Here is a 20,619-nt window from a genome sequence, read left to right as displayed (position 1 = left end):
ATTGCCTGGAGTTATTAGAAATGTTCATGTTCCATTAAGAATAAAGAGGCTGGGCTAGGGAGATGGCTAAGAAGGGAAAGAAAAGTGCTGACAGCCTGAGTGCGGTCTCCAAGTACCCCATGTTGGAAGGAAAGAACCACTTCCCACAAGTTGTCTTTTGACCTCTACATGTGCACTGTGGCATGTGCATCCACACACATCTACATGCATACAAAATAAACAAATACAGGGAAAGATATGAATAAAGTACCACCCAATCTTAGGAGGCCACTTTTTTTAAAAAGATTTTTTTTTATTAACTCTAATTATGTGTAGGTGTGTTTGACTGCATGTAGGTGTGCACATGAGTGCAGGTGCCCACTGAGCAGGAGGTTCAGACCTCCTGGAGCTGGAGCTACAGACAGCCCCGGGCTGCCTGGTGTAGGTGCTGGGAACAGAACTCGGGTCCTCTCGAAGAACAGCAAGTGCTCTTAGACCACTGAGCCATCTCTCCAGCTCTGCGAGGCCACATCATGCCATGGCTCAAAGCCTCTTTTTTTTTTTTAAAGATTTCTTTATTTATTATGTATACAATATCCTGCCTGCAGGCCAGAAGAAGACACCAGATCTCATTATAGATGGTTGTGAGCCACCATGTGGTTGCTAGGAATTGAACTCATGACCTTTGGAAGAGCAGTCAGTGCTCTTAACCTCTGAGCCATGTCTTCAGCCCCATGCTCAAAGCCTCTTAAAGTCTCTTCTTAAGAATTTTACACAGAATCAGGCCTGTTGTTTTAGTATCTGTTGTCGCATTGAATCTTCATGTTTGAAGAGCAAAGGTGATTATTTAAAACAGCGAAGGAGAGCTGGGTGTGGTGGCTTACGTCTTTAATCTCTGCTCTATATAGTAAGTTCCAGGTCAGCCAGGGCTACGTAAAGAGACCCTGCCTTAAAAATAAAATAAAATAGCTACAGGACATTATGAACGTGTGTATGAATAAGCAGTGTGGGTTACTAACCAGAAGGGTGTGGCCATGATATAGCGGAAAGCGTTTTCTTGCGGAGCTTTGAAACTGGATTTAAAGAAAAATTCATAGAAGCGCTTTTAGAAGCGACTTTTGTCCCATCTTTGGTTTAGGGAAGTTGTCTTGGGAATAGGGTTTTGGGTAGCCCACACTGGCCCTGAGATCACACACACTTAAGGTGGCCTCCTGACCTCCTTGCCTACACTTCCCAGGTGCCAGGATTACGGGCGTACTCCACCACACCCAGCTCAGACACAGCTCTGATGGCTGGTTTAGCAAATCTTTCCACTCCCACAGGGAGGACAAAGCAAGGAAGAAGGGCACAGTGTGACAGCGCCTGATACCTGGGCCTCGGCTTCGGCAGCCAGGGTTGCTGTGGTCCAAGAGCACTGCTGTGGCTCGAGTCGGAAATGTCCTCAACGGTTTAGACAGTTGGTCCCCTGATGGTGGCGATGTATTATGAAGCGGTAGACTCTCTGGGACATCCAACCTGGTTGGAAAGATGGGTCACTGGAGGCTGGCCTCTGAGGTCACACCCAGTTCCGGTTCCTGTCCAGTTCTTTGCTTTCTGACCGTCCAAGATGTGAGAAACAGCAGCCATGAGCAGGGGGGTCAGGATGTGAAAGCATGCTTGGGCTGCATACTGAGACCTACACACACACACACACACACACACACATGCACACGCACACGCACATAGAGGGTCACGGGACAAGTCTTAAGTAGGCACCAGTAGAAATGGAATAAGACAAGGCACCCTGACCTCATTTCATTCATTCATTCATTCATTCATTCATTCAATGAACATAAAGACCGCCTGATGCCAAGCACTCTCCTGGAAGCTAGGACTGCAGCACTGAATAAAACAAGCCCTGCACCTTCTGTGAATTGACATGGCCACGGAGGAGACTGAAGAGGGCCTGAGAAACATCATCCAGACTTTTTGTTTTTATCCAGAGTCAGTCACATTTCTTACTCTTGGTTCTTCTTACCCAATCATTTATTTAATCAGAAAATTGACAGTCTGTGAAAAACACATCAGATGCCATCTGTAGGCTACTATACTGGCCTAAGCCAATGTTGGAAAATAACAGAGATGAGAGATAGTGGAAGTTTCAGTGTCTTTAAAAAAAAAAAAACTCAGTTATAAACCGGGCATGGTGGTGCACGCCTTTAATCCCAGTACTCGGGAAGCAGAGGCAGGTGGATTGCTGTGAGTTTGAGGCCAGCCTGGTCTACAAAGTGAGTCTAGGACAGTCAAGGCTAACACAGAGAGACCCTGTGTCAAGGAAAAAAAAACTCAGTTATGTTATATAAACATCTTTTTTAAAAACAATTTATTTATTTATTATGTGTACAATGTTTTGCCTGCGTGTACAACTGCAGGCCAGAAAAGGGCACCAGATCTCATTATAGGTGGTTGTGAGTCACCATGTGGTTGCTGGGAATTGAACTCAGGACCTTTGGAAGAGCAGGCAGTGCTCTTAGCCTCTGAGCCATCTCTCCAGCCCCATTGGGGTTTTGTTGTTTGTTTGTTTGTTTGTTTGTTTTTTGTTTTTTGTTTTTAATCCCAGGTGTGGGATATGAGGCTGATTCAGATCATCCACAGCAGCAAACTAGATGCCTCTTGTGGGCTCTGAGAAGGGCTCTGAGGAAGAAGGCTGCTGGTGCTCCCCCACCCCTACCCCCACCCCACCCCCACCCCCACCCCCACCCCCATGCTCCTGGTTGCTGCTGTTGCAGTTTGAGAGGTTGTAGATATCCTGAAAGGAAGATTGGCCTTGCCCCTGGGAACCCGATGACCCTAAACATCAGGGGGTCTAAAAAACTACGCCCCTTTCCCCTGTAACCATCTCTCTCTCTCCTACCAGGTGTTGGGATGTTGGAATGGATTGGGATGGGGAAAAGATGTAGAGAGATAAGGAAATAAAATATAATAGATTTTTTTAAAGATGCCTACAATGAGAGCAGGATTTATGCAGGACTTCCTGGCAGCACAGAGGAAAGTGGCGCCCACACAGGAATGTGGAGCCGTCTTCCAGCTTCAGGTAAATCAGAAGCCCAGGCTGTGCAGCCGTCCCAGGCAGCAAGACCTCTGGAATGCTGCCATCTGGCTGAAGGAACTCAGAGAGCAGGCAAAGGCCACACAGCCCCTCTGATGCCTTTGACAGTAGGTGAAATCCCAGCTTGGGAATAGTCAGCTCCAACGCTGGAGAAATGGATACAATAACAAAGGAAAACCTTTGGGCTAAAAAAAAAAAAAAAAGCCAGAAGGTGTGTGATGAAATTATCAACAGATTCACACTAACTGCGGTCGCTTTATGAGACATTAAGAGTGACATGGCTTGGCAGTAGTGGCGCACACCTTTAATCCCAGCACTCAGGAGGCGGAAGCAGGTGGATCTCTGAGTTTGAGGACAGCCTGGTCTACAGAATGAGTTCCAGGACGGCAAGGGCTCCACAGAGAAACCCTGTCTCGAAAAGCCAAAAAAATAAACAAATAAATTAATACTTAGAAGTGATGTCATTTTTCCAAAATATAAAAAATAACTGCCCTTGCTGAAGACTCAAGTTAGTTCCCAGCACCCATTTGTATATATTTCCAGATTCTATACCCTCTTCTGACCTCTGAGGGTAGATAACACACACACACACACACACACACACACACACTAATAAAAATAATAACTATTTTAAAAACACCAAAGTCTAAGATCTTACTGGAACCAGAATGTTGGGCTATGTCAGGGCCAGGACTGGTCACACACACACACTAATAAAAATAATAACTATTTTAAAAACACCAAAGTCTAAAATCTTACTGGAACCAGAATGTTGGGCTATGTCAGGGCCAGGACTGGTCACGGGATGAGCTCAGCCCATGGGGCCACATCCCACACAGCTGAGGGGCGGGAACCAGGGTACAAGGAAAGCTTCCTGTTGAGCTCACTGCCCGGAGGGATGCTGCCGGGACTTCTGGTTAGCCCGGCGGGGGAGGGGGTGTACAGACAGATGGTTGTGCTAGTCAGTGCCCGTCACCTTGGGAAACAGGGTTTTTATGGAAAGGACACACATGCCTGTAGTCCCACACAAACTGAGCAGCCAGGTGTCAGGACAGGACAGGAGGAATGGCAGCTGCTCTCAGCTCCGGGTCAGTCTCTTCCTCTTTGTATCTCTCATGTTTATTGAAGCTAGGTAAATAACCAAACAGCCTTCCGAAGATCAAAGCTGGAGAACTATTAGCAAGGTTTCCCATGGTCTTTAGCCACTGTTGCTAGACTCTGTCCCAACTCATCTCTCCTGGCTGCACATGCTCATCCCCCCCACCCCCTCCCTGCTCCCCCACCCCCTCACCCCCCCCACCCCCTCACTTCAGGTCAACCTTGTCCTATCACCTGCTGCTGGGGAGAATTTAGGAGCTCAGCGGGGCAAGCAAAATGCCACAAAGCCAGGGAGCCTCAAGACTCAGAAGGTCTTCATGGGATGGGGGAGATGGGGCGGGCGGGGCGGCAGAGGTGACTAGGCCTCCCAGGAGATCCGGGGGAGCAAAAAGACAAATACCAGCATGGAGTCTGGATCGAGAGAACAACACAAGTACCCAGCGAATAAAACTGGGGCACCCGTGGAGAAGGGTGTCATTACAGGAAAAAGATTGCAGTCACTGGATGTGGGGCACAAAGGCAGGGAGACACAGAGACCTACCTGAATAGTCACCTTTCCTGCTGAGTCCCAGAGCAGAGCCCCATGGGATGCTGTAGGCAACCGATAAAGATGGTCTGGCTGTCTAATTCATTAACTCAGCATTTTACTTAGCCAGACCAGGTCAGGGGAGGGTTTACACGACTGGAAACTGGGTGGGCATTTACTAAGGGAGGGTCCCGCGCGCCCCTGCATCAAAATATCGCCTCTGGAGCTTGCTTAAAACGCAGTCCCCAGGGCTCCCCAGGAAACACAAGGAATCCTAACCTCTTGGCTAGGGCCCATCAGGACACTACACAACCGTGGGGTGCAGGTCATCTTGTTCTACTGGGGGCAATTTTGGAATATTGGGTTCTGTGTGCCCTGAACAAATCAATGTTCACTTTTCTCTACTCAAACATCCTATATGGTTTATCCCACAGCCCAGGAAGGTGTGATGCACACACGGGTGAGTGCTAGCTCACACCCTACCTCCGCAGCAGACTGGTTTCCCCAGACAGGTCCCACCCCAGCCCCAGCTGCAGTCCTAGATTTTGATGCAATCCCAGCGGTCAGACCTCAGCCCCGCCCTCTACCCACTGTGCCTGTAATTAGGCCAACCTTTCCAGACCTGTAGCCAGAACCCTAGCCACCCCTGCTCCTTACTGTTCCCTAAAGGTGCCACCCCTTGGGGTGGAGGGCCCACAAAATCTCCAAGAGCCAGAATCTTTCCTGCCCTCCACTCATGTAGGTCATGTTCATTTCCCTCGTCATTTGTTTTCTTCCTTGAGAAATAAATGTCTATTGCCAGACTACCTAAGTGATGCAACTCCCAGGAAAAGCTTACTTCTCAGCAAGAGGAGTTCCATATTGGCTTTGTTTTTTTTGTTTTGTTTTGGTTTGTTTGTTTGTTTTTGTTTTCCGGTATGTTTTCACTTTAAGGACAATTTCTAATGACATTCTCATATAAGGTTAGTGATTAAAATGTGTTGTGTACTCACTTGGTTATCACTTGTCAAATAATATCACATTATAAGGAACAACGAAAGGTCCAAAATACGTTAACTACATCTAAGCCTTTAGAACACTCAGGGGTTTTATATCCAAGTTGGCTAGAAGGACCCTTGTAGCACCCAGAACCACAGAACCACTGTGTTCATGGGCCACAGTTTGAACCTCCCGACTTGTCAAAGTTCTGTTGTTGTGCACATAGCACTCAAGGAACAGTAGAGAGAGTGTCTATTCCTCATTTTGCAATTATGCAATTAGGAGCTTAGCACAAATCTCCAGGACACCATGAAACTGCCATTCTCAATGAACAAAACAGTCACAGGTTCACCAAGCTGCCTCATTAAAAACATGGCTTCAGGACTGTTGAGGGAAGGACTTACTGTGACTACGAAGTCTGCCTGTTCTAAACACTGTAACTGACAACCTCTGTATGAGCACTTGAACCCTCAAGGCCGGGGACAGTACAGAACTGACCAGACACCATACCTTCCCACTGTCATGCTCAACCGGGCACTAGCTTCAAGACAACATCGGTGCCTACCATACAAGCCAGTGTAACTTGCTTGTGTAAGACTGACTTGGAGCTGTTGAAGTGTGGTTAACACACGGACTTCGTCATACCAGCACACGCTTATGGAATGTTTGCTACACGTTGGCCACATTGGTGATACTTTTTCAGGAGCACTTTTCATGGCCAAACCCCTCCAGGGTGCTCGACCATTGAGCTGTGTGGTCCAAGACTACTTTTTACTATTACAGTTTTATTATTTTGAGTCAGGGTCTCACTAAGTTGCCCGGATTACTCATAAACTTGTGCTCCTCCTGTCTCAACCTCCCAAGTAGCTAGAATTTCCTGCCTGGGCCAGAGATTAGCTTTTTAATCTAGACAGCACTATGATTCTTCTTTTTCTTATTAAAAACAAGGTGGTGTGCTTTATTCAAGCACACACACACAAACACACACACACTCTCTCATACACACACTCTCTCACACACACACTCTCTCACACACACACTCACATACACACACACACACACACTCACTGGCTGATGCCTCCGCTAATGTTCTGGAACCCAAGCCTGGATCCCAACAGTGACACACAGGAGGAAGGAGCTGACACCCCGAGTATCTCCACAAGCCTTGCCCCCTCCTCAGCTCACCTCTCTGTGCAGAGTCTGTGCTGTTAGGTCAGCTCTCCCAGTCTGAGAGGACGCCAGGCTCAGCTGGCATTGCAGTCCTTGGTCTGAGTGTACTGTTTATCCTACTCAGATCTCAAACCCACTGCAAGGGAGGTGAGCACCTCTGCTGTGGCACAGCTGACCCCTGCTGTGGGGTTACCATCTGACCCCTGCTGTGGGGTTACCATCTGACCCCTGCTGTGGGGTTACCATCTGACCCCTGCTGTGGGGTTACCATCTGACCCCTGCTGTGGGGTTACCATCTGACCCCTGCTGTGGGGTTACCGTCTGACCCCTGCTGTGGGGTTACCGTCTGACCCCTGCTGTGGGGTTACCGTCTGACCCCTGCTGTGGGGTTACCGTCTGACCCCTGCTGTGGGGTTACCGTCTGACCCCTGCTGTGGGGTTACCGTCACCACCAGCTTCAGCAGAGTGTTCTCCCTCTTCCCTGAGGAGAAGAAACCTCCTGGGGCCACTTGTCTCTGTCACAGCCTGAGCAGCAGGACACCTTGAGCTGCTTCAACTGCTGAAGTCTCTGGTCCTTCGTTTATGCTGCCTTCTGGCTTGTTCTATTTTGAGATGACTTTTTTTAGTCTTAAAGATGTGTTTGTTTTTATTTTATGTGTGTGAGTTTTGTGTACACGTATGCATGTGCACCCTCCCTCTGCACGCCTAGAGTTTCAGACCATTGTGAGCAGCCACGTGAATCAACCTGGGTCTTCAAATGTGCTTAACCAAGGAGCCACCTTGCCTTGTGCCCAGAGTGGTTCCCGTTAGCTAACGGGTGCTCCACACTACCCGCTTGCATTAGCTCATGTAATGACAACACCATAAGAGAAGTAGTCTCATCCCTGTTTTCAGTCTAAGGAAACTGAGGCATAGTGAAGTTAGCTAGCCTGTCTGGAGTCCTACCTGAGAGCTGGCAAAGCTGGCTTTCTGATTCCTCCCTGGTGCGCTGTGGGGAGGAGGTGGAATACAGTGCTCCAAGTTGAGGCCCCGACCACATGGCACCAGGCCAAATGCCCATTTTTGTGCCCATTTCAAAAAGCCATGATGGCCAAAGATTTGGAATACCTGGCTCCTTGGTCTTTGGTGTCCAAGACTTATCTCTCTTTGGCTCAGTAAAGGCTTGACCTTTCCTCTGCGTCAGCCTCACCGTTTGGGAAGGTACTGTCGAGGGGATGTAGCTAACCTTCAGCCGCCTCACCCAGGGACCAGATAATTCTTTTGTCTCTGGCAGTAGAACTTTAGCCCTAACCGAAAAGCAGATACCACCAATGTATTCTCTGTGCTTCTAGAACTTTCCTGTGTATGTGCTTCTGCATTCACACCTCTTTTACTGATTGCACAAGTGAGAACACACACACTGTGTGTGCACCTGTCGTTTTCTTTGTTGGCGGTTTTGAGACAGGCTTTCTCTGGGTAGCCTTGGCTGTCCTGGAACTCACACTACAGACCAGGCTGGCCTTGAACTCAGAGATCCACCTGCCCTTCGAACTTCTCGTTTTCACTTGACCTCAAACTTCAGACCAATCTGCCGCAATATAAATAACCCATGTTAACGATTCTTCCAAGCGTTGCGCAGTTTTCCACTCTGTCAAAGTGCTATTAGGTACTGAGCCATTTCCCTGTCAAGTCATGATTTCTTGGCTTTTCTTTTCTTACAAATGAAATTATAAGCATTACTTTGGGTGGGGATGGGAGGGTGAGGGAGTGGGGGAGTAGGGGCCTGTGGGGCTGGGGGCATAAGGGGGTGGGGGAGTAGGGGAGTGGGGGAGGAGGTTTGAGACAGGGTTTCTCTGGGTAGCCTTGGCTGTCCTAGACTCACTTTGTAGAACAGGCTGGCCTCAAACTCACAGTGATTCACCTGCCTCTGCCTCCTTGGGGCATGTAACATCGCACCTGGCAGCATTACTTTTCTTTAAATTTATTTTTTTTTTAATCTGGGGGTGGGAGGATATTCCACATATCCATGTGGGATGCTGAAGGAGGCCGGAGGAAGATCTCTGATGTTCTGGAACTGGAGTTAAGGTGGTTGAGAGCCCAGAACCAAAGCCCAGGCCTCTGAAAGAGCAGTAAATGTGTTGAGCAGTCTCTCCAGCCCCAAGCATAACTTTTTCACATAGACTGAGGGCAACCAGAAGCCTTGGATTTCCTGAATAATTTTAATTTAACATAAAAAAATTACTTTCAGTAAAAATAAGTTGTATGGATTTTAAAAAGACACATGGCAAATTTCAATGCTTCATTTATGATTTAAAAAAAAAGATTTATGGAGCTGAAGAGATGGCTCTGCAGTTGAGAATGCTGGCTGCTCTTCCAGAGGACCCACAGTGATTCCTAATACCCACGTGGCTTCTCACAGCTGTCTGTAATCCCAGTCCCAGGGGATGCGATGTCCTCTGCTGGCCCCTGACGGCACCAGGTATGCAAGTGGTACCCAGACATACATGCAGGCCAAACACCCATACACATAAAATAAAATAAATTATTATTTTTAAAAGATTTAGTGCCCTTTAATATTTATTTATTTACTTTTGTTGCATGTGTCTATATGATTTTCCTGCGTGTGTGTCTGTGCACCACATTAACACAGTGCCTGTGGAGGCAAGAAAAAGACAGACAGTGAATCCCCTGGAACTGGAGTTATATGCAGTTGTGAGCTGCCGTATGGTTGCTGAAAATAAAACCCAGATCCTCTGCAAGATTGACCAGTGCTCTTAACCACTGAGCCACCTTTCTAGCCTCATGTTTGTTTGTTTGTTTTTTTAATTTAGGTAATTTATCCAGATTACATCCCAATTGTTATCCCCTCGCTTGCATCTTCCCATTCCCCACTCCCTCTTTCATTCTGTTCCCTTGGCCTAGGTCTGTGACTGAAGGGAACCTCCTCCCCCACCATATGATCACAGCCTATCAGGTCTCATCCTGGTAGCCTAGAAGCCAAATCTATTCATTGGAAAAAGGAGAGCATCTTCAACAAATGGTGCTGGTCTAACTGGATGTCTACAGGTAGAAAAATGCAAGTAGATCCATATTTATCACCATGTACAAAACTCAAGTCCAAGTGGATTAAAGACCTCCGCATAAAACCAGAGACACCAAATCTGTTAGAAGACAAAGTGGGGAAGAGCCTGGAACTCGTTGGCACAGGAGACAACTTCCTGAGCAGAACACCAATAGCCCAGGCCCTAAGGTCAACAATTAATAAATGGGACCTCATGAGGCTGAGAAGTTTCTGTAAGGCAGAAGATACTATCCACAGAACAAAGCGACAGCCTATAGACTGGGAAAAGATCTTCACCAACCCTACATCTGACAAAGGACTAATATCCAAAATATATAAAGAGCTCAAGAAATTAAACACCACCAAACCAAACAACCCAATTAAGAAATGGGGCTCAGAACTAAACAGAGAATTCCTAACAGAGGAATATTGAATGGCTAAGAAACACTTAAAGAAATGCTCAACATGCTTAGTCATCAGAGAAATGCAAATCAAAAGACTCTGAGATTCCATCTTACACCCATCAGAATGGCTAAGATCAAAAACTCAAGTGACAGCACATGCTGGCGAGGATGTGGAGAAAGGAGAACACTCCTTCATTACCGGTGGGAATGCCAACTTGTAAAAACCACTTTGGAAATCAATCTGGCACTTTCTCAGAAAACTGGGAATAGGACTACCTCAAGATCCAGCTATTCCACTCCTTGGAATACACCCAGAAGATGCTCCAGCACACAAGGACAAATGTTCAACCATGTTCATAGCAGCCTTATTCGTAATAGCCAGAACCTAGAAACAACCTAGATGTTCCTCAGTGAAAGAATGGATAAAGAAACTGTGGTGCATTTACACAATGGAATACTACTCAGCTATTAAAAATAAGGAAATCCTGAAATTTGCAGGCAAATGGATGGAACTAGAAATTATCCTGAGTGGCTTAACCCAGACACATGGTATATATCCACTTAAACTTGGACACTAGCCCAACAGAGATGTCCCCTGAAAGTCTCCACTTAGCAGGAGATAGGGATAGATGCTGGGACTTCTTATTGTTTGCTTGCTTTTTATTTCATGCTTGAAAGGTAAATAATGGAAGCTTTTCCATAAGCGTCAGAAAAAGACACCACTGCTGTTCAGCATTGCTCTGGAAGCCACACACAGTGGCACACCTGCAGTCCAGAACTCAGAGTGAGCATTCGAGGCCAGCCTAGGCTACATAGTGAGGTCCTGTCTGAAGGGTTGGGGAGGTAGAGGAAAAAGAGAGACTGACAATAAGGATGTAAAATTACCCTTTCCTGTAGAGGAGAACCACACACACAATGCCATCCAAAGGGTGCTCAGACGCAGTGTGAGCCTGTCACCAGACAGCTCCCCTGTGCTGTGGTGGCTGGTGAACTGTCACAGCCGCTTAGGAGCAATCTGAACTGTCTATCAACCTACTGATCCTGAAGTTTCCCTTCCAGAAATGCACCCTTCAATGACAGCTTCCCACAGGCTGCTCATCAGGGCATTTTTATAACAGCAAGTGGCTAAGAACTGGTACATGATTTTTTCCCCCAAAGAATAGCCAAGATTCCAGGTATGGAAGGGAATACCTCTTATATTTTTGGTTGGGAGCCTAGCCTTTAATGGCTGAGCCGTCTCTCCAGCCTGGTGGTGTATACCTATATAATCCCATCATTTGGGAAGTGGAAACAGGAGGATTTGAATCTCAAGGTCATCCTCAACTATATAGAGGGTTTGAGGACACTCTGAGCAACATGCAGCCCTGCTTTAAAAAAAACAAAAAACAAAAAAAACAAAAAACAAAACAAAACAAAAAACGCCAGGGTGATGCTTCTGTCATCAGGTAAAACCACCAGCCAAACCTGAGGCCCTGAGTGCAACCTCTGAAACCCCAGTGACCAAAGGACAGAATCAGCTCCGGGGAGTTGTTCTTTCACACATACACTCACACACACACACACACACACACACACACACAAATAAATAAATAAACGTAAAAAGATAGTTAAGCCAAAGCTATTTCAACAGTGTCTGTATAGACTGAGGTCTGAGAAGGACAGACAGGAAGGAGCCTTATATGTTACCATCTTTCTTTCATCATGTCGGAGCAGTCTGCATCCCCCAAATGTGTACCCTAAAATGTGGCTTACTCTGGCACCACAGATGAGTCTTTTCTAATAGATTACTTTATCTTCATAAAATGCGTGGATAAAGAAGACTGATTTTTTTATCTCAAAATAGATGGGTGGGCTTTTTCCAGCAAAGAAAATGCTTTTCGGCGACACTGAGGTGAAGAAAACAATTCCCTCACTTTGCTTTGCCTGATGACTTAACTTCAATCCCCAGAACCCATGCAAAGGAAAAGGGGCAGAACCAGAAGACGTCCTCTGATCACACGCTGTGGCATGTATGCCTCCATAATCACACCACACATACATATACATACATCATATATACCTACCCACATACATTAAATTAAGTTAAACTTTTTGTTTAAAAAAATTGAAATAATATATGTGGGGGGTATCCACACAAGCCTTTTGGAGGCCCACAGAGAGTGGCAAGTGCAGCATCAGGCTTGAAAGGTCCTGATCCACTGCGCACAGTGTTGATCCACTAGGGACTCCTAGCACACCGGTGACGTCTCAAAATGGGTCCGAGGCTAGGGCGGTGGCTGCTTCCCCCTTCTTCACAGAAGTCTCCTGAGGTGACCCTGCCCCTCCCCCACATTCCCTCATATCTACACCAACCTGATGGGTTGCTGTTGGTGCTTGAGGCCTGCATGGGGTGGTCTGATTGGCCCTTCAATCTTTTATAGGTCTTTACACTGGATAATAAAGTTAGATCTGCACCTTTGAGTCTGATACCGTGGATTCAGAGTGGGCTGGGTCACCATTCACTGCCCCTCCCGCCCAGCCCCCGACTCCTCGACCCCCCCACCCCACCCCCATTCCTGATCCCCACAGATATATCTATGTCTCTACTCATCAGTTAAGTTTACAGGTCACTGCTTATCGTGGCCAGAAAGCATGTTACGTCACTAAACGTGGAGAACCTTCAGGTGCCTAACCCAGGAGCCAGGGAGCTTTCCGTCACTATAACAGATGACTGTTGACGGTCAACTTATGAAGAGAAAAGGTTTATTTTAGTTCTCCGTTTTGGACACTTTAGTCCATGATAAGTCTACCCTGTTGCTTTGACCTGTGACCAGACAGCACATGATGGTGGAAAGCAAGCAGCGGAGCCACTCAGCTCGTGGCCAGGAAGTAGATTCTATTTTTAATTATATTTATGTGCCTGTGTGTGGTGTATACAAGTGCATTCAATTGCCTAGGGATCTGGCCTTCATCGGCTGTGAGATGTGGGAGCTGGGAATTGAACTCAGGTCCTCTGTAGTAGCGGCACCTGCTCTTAACTGCTGAGCCATCTCCCTAGCTCCCTGATGGCCAGGAAGTAGAAAAGAAGGGAAGAAGCAAGGCTTGGTGCCACAGCTACTCCAACGCCTGAGACAGGAGAACAAGAGCAACAACAAAATGGAGGGGCTAATGTCCCACTCTCCTCTCCTAGAGATAAACTACAGAACCAAAAACCCACCAACACAATAACAACCAAAAAGCTTTTAGAAGCAATAAGGGTGCCTGGACAAAACAGTTCCCCTGTGCTGCTGGTCGCTGGTGAACTGGCACAAGGAATTGGGAGCAATTTGGACTGTCCATCACAACCTAGCACACTCCAAGGGCCTACAGACCTCCCACTTGTACACTTTACTGCCTCAGCTTGTAAAAGTTCCACTGCCTCTTATTAGCACCCACCACCCTGGGGATCAAGCCTTTAACATACACACTTAAAGGGAACAGTTAAGATGCAGACTGTAGTGCTGGAGAGATGGCTCAGCGGTTAAGAGCACTGCTTGTTCTTCCAAAGGTTCTGAGTTCAACTCCCAGCAACCACATGGTGTCTCACAACCATGTGTAATGAGATCTGATGGCCTTGTCTGGCTTGCTGGCATACATGCAGGCAGGATATTGTACAAGTAATAAATAAATAAATAAATCTTAAAAAAAAAAAAAGATGCAGTCTGTAGAGAGGTCCAGACAAGTATAGATCTCTAACTCAAAAGGCTCTAAAACAGCCCCACATCCCTACATCTGGGGTTAAAATGAAAGCATATTCTTATAATATTTCTGTGTTTAAAAAAAAAAAAACAAAATTCCAGAATTCTTAAAAACATCACTACACTGTACATTTTGTATTTTTCCTTTCTCTGCTTGCTTTAAGATTGACCACTAAAGTGTTGTGAGTTCAAGGTCAGTCTGCTCTACAAAGTGAGTCTAGGACAGCCAACGTCACACAAAGAAACCCTGTCTTGAAAAACAAACAAACAGTGACCACTAAAGACCGTATGACCTAGTCAATATTAGGTTATCTTGAAATCTCCTCTGCCATCACCATTTAATGCAAAAACTTTTCAATTTAGCCTAAAGTATATTTTTAGAGCAAGAATTTTTTTAAAAGCCACATTTTTTGCCAAAATATCACAAAAATGATCTCTAGGCTACCTACTAATATTCTTTCCCTCTGAAAGTTTTTGAGCTGGGCCATCATAATTTATATTCCTCACATTGCTCTCTCTCAGCACCACTGTCCGGGCTACTGCTAGGATGGTCCAGCATCCTTAAAAGCACTTCTAGTCCAAAGTCCCAAAGCCCATAATCCATCAGCAAGCAGCATGGTCAAGTCTATCATAAAAATACCTCATTTCTGATACAAACGTCTGTCTTAGTCACTGTTTTGTAGATACCAAAGCAACGCCATTTTGTGTTCAGGGCCTGACTTCCTGCCTCCCCCTCCCCACCTTGGGAGTTTCCAGGGAGAGCCACAAACACACAGCTAGCAACCTTTCCTAGGAGCTTGCACCTGGGGGCAACCAATCAGAGCTGCAGGTCACAGTGACCAGAACAAATGAAAAACTCCTCCCTGCAGTCTGACCCTGGTCCCTTTGCTTAGCCCTGGTCACCCAGCCAATCAGCTTACAGGGCAATTTTCTGTATCCCTCTAACCCCTGTAACCTATCATGTAACAGCAAGGCTTAGAAATGGCTTAGAACTCCCCCCACCCCCACCCCAGACACCTGCAGTTTTTTTCTTTAAAAACCCTGTTCCCCTAGCACTAGGGGCCACCATCTTCCCTCCTTATGAGGGGGCTGACGGTCCAAGCTCTGAGCTTGAAATAAATAAGACCCTGTGTAATCTGCATCCAGCTGATTCCTGGTGGTCTTTGGGGGTTTCACAACTTGGGCATTACAGTTTTATTGCTGTGAAGAGACGCCATGACCAAGGCAACCATTACAGGAGAAAACATTTAATTGAGATCTTGCTTAGTTTCAGAGGCTTACTCCATCATCATCATCGTCATCGTCATCATCGTCATCATCATCATCCTGGCAGGGGCATGGTAGCACACAGGCAGGTGCTGGAGCAGGAGCTAAGAGGCACATCCTGACTCGTAAGCAAGCAGAGGTAGAGAGATGCGGCCCCTGGCTTGGGTTTTTGAAACCTCACCAGTGAGGCGCTCCCTCCAACAAGGCCACCCTTCCTAATCCGTCTAATCCTAGCAAAGAGCCCCACTCCTTGATGACTAAGCAATCAACTATATGAGCCTATGGGGACTGTTCATATTCAAAACACTACAGCATTCGTTCTTGTGTCCCCAGGAAAAGTCACACACCACACCGCTACAAAATTTCTTGCTGGTGTGTACCAAGGGACATGTGAAAGGATGCTTCTAGCAGTGGTGACTGCAGTATCAATAAAAGCAAACAAGTGAACAGGCAAAACTAGAACTGTCACACGTGCTTACCAACAGGAGAACTGGAAAACATATTTTTGTTTATTTCTATTTGATATTTGGAAAAATATGCATAATTTAAAGTCTTTTTTTTTCTTTTCTTTTTTTTTTTTTGAGACAAGGTTTCTCTGTGTAGCCTTGGCTGTCCTAGACTTGCTTTCTAGACCAGGCTGGCCTCGAACTCACAGGGACCGGCCTCCCAAGTGCTGGGATTAAAGGTGTGAGCCACCATGTCCGGCTAATTTAAAGTCATTTTAGCCATTATAAAGTTAGGTGGCACTAAGTCCACGCATATGATTTTGTGACCACCACTGTGCTCTGGCTTCAGAACTCTTTGACCTTCTCCACCTGAACCTACCCACAAAGAAGTCACTCCTCACTCTCCTGTCTCCAGCCCCTGGCAGCCTCTGTTCTCACTTTTGAGTAATCAGCGGGCAGCAACTGTATTGAGTGTGGCTCCACCTGCCCAGGATGTGGTCAGTTGCACCATTCCTAAGACACCTGGCAAGGTCATTGGTATGCTGGATCAAGCACCTAGGAGAGATCTAAGAAAAGGATTTCAGCCAAGTCTAGCTTAGTGAACCTGCGAGTTTGTTGAGACTACTTACAGGAGAATAGATAAACATACAGTTGCTGTGTATTGCTGCCTTGCTAAAAGACCACTCCATGATCGGTGGCAACTCACAGAAGTTGCATCCCTGGAGCACCATGCATCCTTAAAGGCAGTTGCAGTAACCAGAGTCTCCTTTCCCTAGTAATTGTGCCCCTTATCTAACCTTGGGGGTGGGACCTTATGAGTCTTGTATGTTTCAGCAGCTTCCTAAGACTTGTAGGATTTCCAGAGCCCTGTTAGTTTATTTACTTCTAAGTCTTATTAAGTTCATCTCTCTTGGAGGGAATGTTTCAATTTAGAGTGAATGGCTGCATGGTAAGAGTCAATCACTAAAGATGAAATTGCTAGGTCAACTTTACTATTCCAACTTATTTTTTGAAAGTCATCCTCCTATAGATATTATATATATGGTTAAATGGGTAATGTCAGGAGGATCAAGATTCACACAATTAGCTTGTGAGAGGAAAAGTTAGGAGCTGCAAGAGCCCTAACTTCAAATGTTAGAAAACATTCTTTTTTTTTTTTTTTAATTCTTCAAGACAGGGTTTCTCTGTGTAGCCATGGCTGTCCTGGACTCACTTTGTAGACCAGGCTGGCCATGAACTCATATCGCTCCACCTGCCTCTGCTTCCCTCTATGGCTAGAAAACATTCTTAAAGATTTGGATTCATTTGGGAAAGTTTCAGAGAGCAGGACCAGGGGTATGGAGGGAGTTAAGAAACCAGAAGCAGGCTTGTGGCCTCTGAGGACCTGTTCAACCACCAGACTGTCAGGAAGCTGATCCCAGGAACTGGGGTTGGGGGAAACAGAGATGAGAAGAATGGGTGCCTTTGCCCGTTCTGTGAACATGGTTCAAACTCAGACAAGTGCGTACACAGTGCACCGGCCAGCACCAGCTGTCCCAGCCCACATTTATGTTGAGTTGCCTTTCCTAATTATCCTGTAACTCACTTTGATCTTGCCATGAATCAGATGAGCCCTTTCCACACAAGTCGCAGCCCCTGAAGTAGTAAGAAGGCTGCCAAGGCTGAGGTTTCACGACTTCTAAAGTCGGCCGCCGATCGCACTCATAAAAGCTGCTCAGGCCAGCCAGTGGTGGCTCATGCCTTTAATCCCAGCACTTGGGAGGCAGAGGCAGGTGGATCTCTGTGAGTTCGAGGAGAGCCTGCTCTACAAAGTGAGTCCAGGACAGCCAAGGCTACACAGAGAGAGCCTGTCTCGAAAAACAAAACAAAACAAAAAGCTGCTCAGAGCAGGTGCATCCGACTTGCCCTCTTTCACTTCTCCAGATGGGTCTTCATTTGCTACTTATCCTATTAGCAGGTCTGCCACCTTTTCAAGATTTTCTACCACAAGCACCTGGAAGACAGAAGCCTACAAAGGGCGACACAGGGACAAAGGCAATTGCTCAGTGGGTACAAGTTCTTGTCATGCTACCTAAGGACCTGAGTCCAATCCCCACAACCCATAGAGGAAGGAGAAAGCCAACTCCAGAAAGCTGTCCTCCAACCTCTACACACACACACACAAACACACACACACACACATACACACACACATACACACAATACACATACACACACCTTTTTGTTTGTTTTTTCAAGATTTGTGTGTGTGTGTGTAGTCTTGGCTGTCCTGGACTCACTTTGTAGAACAGGCTGGCCTCGAACTCACAGAGATCCGCCTGCCTCTGGGATTAAAGGCATGCACCACCACGCCTAGCCTAATAACAATTTTTTTAAGGGACCATAAAACAAACCAGTTAATTGCACGCTGCTTTAAGCTCACTGAATGATCAACAAGGACTCCTCTTGAACCCATGACTGATGTGATACTTGGTGTCCCTGGACGTTTCCCAGTGCCCAAATCTGGCAACTTCTTTGCTAAGAAGTAATTACACCAATGAAAAATCATATATGTGACTGTCTCAGGGTTTCTATTGCTGTGATGAAACATCATGACCAAAAAGCAAATTGGAGAGGAAAGGGTTTATTCAGCTTACACTTCCATATTGCTGTTCATCACCAAAGGAAGTCAGGACAGGAATCGAACAGGGCAGGAACCTGGAGGCAGGAACTGATGCCGAGGCCATGGACGGGTGCTGTTCCCTGCCTTGTTCCTCATGGCCTGCTTAGGCCGCTTTCTTATAGAGCTGAGGACTACCAACCCAGCATGGCACCACCCACAATGGACTGGCCCATCCCCCATTGGTCACTAAATGAGAAAAATGTCTTACAGCTGCTTCTCATGGAGGCATTTCCTCAACTGAGGCTCCTTCCTCTCTGATGACTCTAGCTTGGGTCAAGTTGTCACACAAAACCAGCCAGTACACTAGCTCAAACTTTTTTCTCAGCAGTGATAAGACCCAAATTACAAGGATGCATTTTGGCCTGTTGGGTGGATGCCAATAAATTTCTCAAGCAACCCTGTGGAAGGCAGTTGTCCGCTCAAATATGTCCCTATATAATAAAAGCAACTATATAATAAAAAATTATATTATATATAATAAAAGCAACTAGAGCTCCAAATCATGGAAGAGGGAACTGCTCTGGGAAGCTGGGGAGAGGCTGGAACAGAGGGACAGTTTTCTTCCTGAAAGGGGGCTGGGTGCTTGAAGCAGAAATTACAGAGGCATGTTATATACTGGCCCAGGCTCATGATCATCTACCTTTCTTACAAAGCCCAGACCCCACCACATAAGGCAGCATTCAAGAGAATACTCCCACCCCAGACATGTCCACGGGACAATCTGACAAAGACAATGCCTCTCTGAGCTTCCCTCTTGCCAGGTGTGTCCAGTTGGCATCCAAGAATAGTCACCGAAGTGGTAAGGCACTAGGCTGCCAGATGCCTCTGTCTGTGGGAGAGCAGGATCCAGCTCTGTTTCTTTGTGTCCCTGGCCAGCCGTGTCCGCTCTGGAGCAGTCTCCCTCCTCCCCCACGCCTACGCAGCTCCCAGGGGCCTGCCAGAAGTTCCCCCCTTTGCCTTGCAGCGCAACACATGAACATCACTGCTTCGCCCTATAAGGCCACAAGTGACCATAGATTCCTCAGCATGTTGGTGTGTACCAGGTCGCCTCTTCAGGCAACTTAGAGGCTTTCTCCTTTCTTGAAGCCTGGCTTTCTCTGCCTGCCTGCCTGCCTACCTGACTGACTGCTTGCATGTGTGCCCATACCCGTGTCCCCCTCTCTCCCGTCCCTTCATCTATTATCCCTGCTTGGTTTTTCTTCCTACTACACAGTATCCCCCCAATAAATGATTTCTTTATTGTCTGTCTCTGCCAAATGGGTTACAAACCCCTCAGACCTGAAGCTTTGTTTTATTCACAGACCAGTGTTCTCAGAACAAGGCCTAACATGCAGTAGGGTGCTCAGCAAGCATTTACTAAAATTATTAATTTAGCTCAAACCAAAAGCCTATGAAATGAAGTTCCCTGTGTAGCTTTAAGGGAGGACGGGCATGTTTACATAGTGGCCAAGGTCCTTCTGGGTTTACTGCATCTAGTTAAATTGGGCAAAATATGTGCAGAGATCTGACTGCCTTGCTAGGAGTCAAGCTATGCTCTTCTAGCAGGTTCCAGCCTGATGCGGCAGCAGCTGGAGCGCCTGGCCTGGGGCTTTTGCTGAGTCTGGGACAGCTGCTCCGTCCTAGGGAACAGAGAGACGAAAGGGCTGAAGGGCAGTGGCAGCACCTGTGTGCTGTGAGCCTGGAGCTCATCACGCGGCTAAGTAAAGTTCCGGAGCCACAGAATACTGCACACTCCACAGGGAATTTGAGGTGCCAGGATTTGTCACTTTTCGGGGACTAGCTAGATGACACGCAGACAGATGGGGGCTTCTAAGTGACAAGCATCCCAGAGTGGTGTACCGACAAAGCCCTGGTCCCAGAGGCTGAGAGCAAGCTTGCTTGGTAACTGTCACTCCTGCCCAAGATGACCTCTCTGATTACACTGAGTAGTGCTTGTCTAGAGAATCTGAGCTTTCTCCAGAGAAATCTGGGAAGCTAGGACCCTCTCTTGGGATGAAGGGGGCATGTTGTAAGAGCAAAGGAAGTGCCACTGGTGACAGAGATGAAGTGACAAGGGACAGAACCTCATGTGCTAGGTTTTACACGTACACTTCAAATCAGAGCACAGCTGACTGTCCATCCCCAGGAGGAGGAGGAGGCAGCGTGTTTCCTAACTTGGAAGCAGAATGCTTGAAATCACGGCAGGAAGAAGGACGCTGAAACAGAGACTGTAATCGTCAAAGGGAAGCTTGAACACTGAAGCAACT

The 20,619-nt window shown here is 46.8% G+C and overlaps 1 protein-coding gene across 10 annotated transcripts in view; it reads right to left on the bottom strand.

Moving 5' to 3' along the window:
• Positions 1 to 20,619, bottom strand: part of LOC311599147 (uncharacterized protein) — a 93,872-nt gene that overhangs the window by 31,406 nt on the left and 41,847 nt on the right. For 6 of the 10 annotated variants that reach the window (XR_014779775.1, XR_014779776.1, XR_014779778.1 and 3 more), the window contains one exon: positions 1,349 to 1,494. The exons of 2 other annotated variants lie outside the window; for them this stretch is intronic. The gene's annotated coding sequence lies outside the window, so the exon portion shown is untranslated. Of the gene's footprint in view, positions 1 to 532; positions 1,495 to 8,832; positions 9,028 to 20,619 lie in introns of those variants that run through there. 2 more of the 10 variants (XR_014779782.1, XR_014779780.1) reach the window with 2 other exon arrangements.

The sequence above is a fragment of the Acomys minous genome (genome assembly GCF_964271855.1).
Source record: "Acomys minous genome assembly, chromosome: 6".
NCBI lineage: Eukaryota > Metazoa > Chordata > Mammalia > Rodentia > Muridae > Acomys > Acomys minous.
The sequence above is the reverse complement of the archived record's forward strand: the minus strand, read 5'-3'. Positions and strand labels throughout refer to the sequence as shown.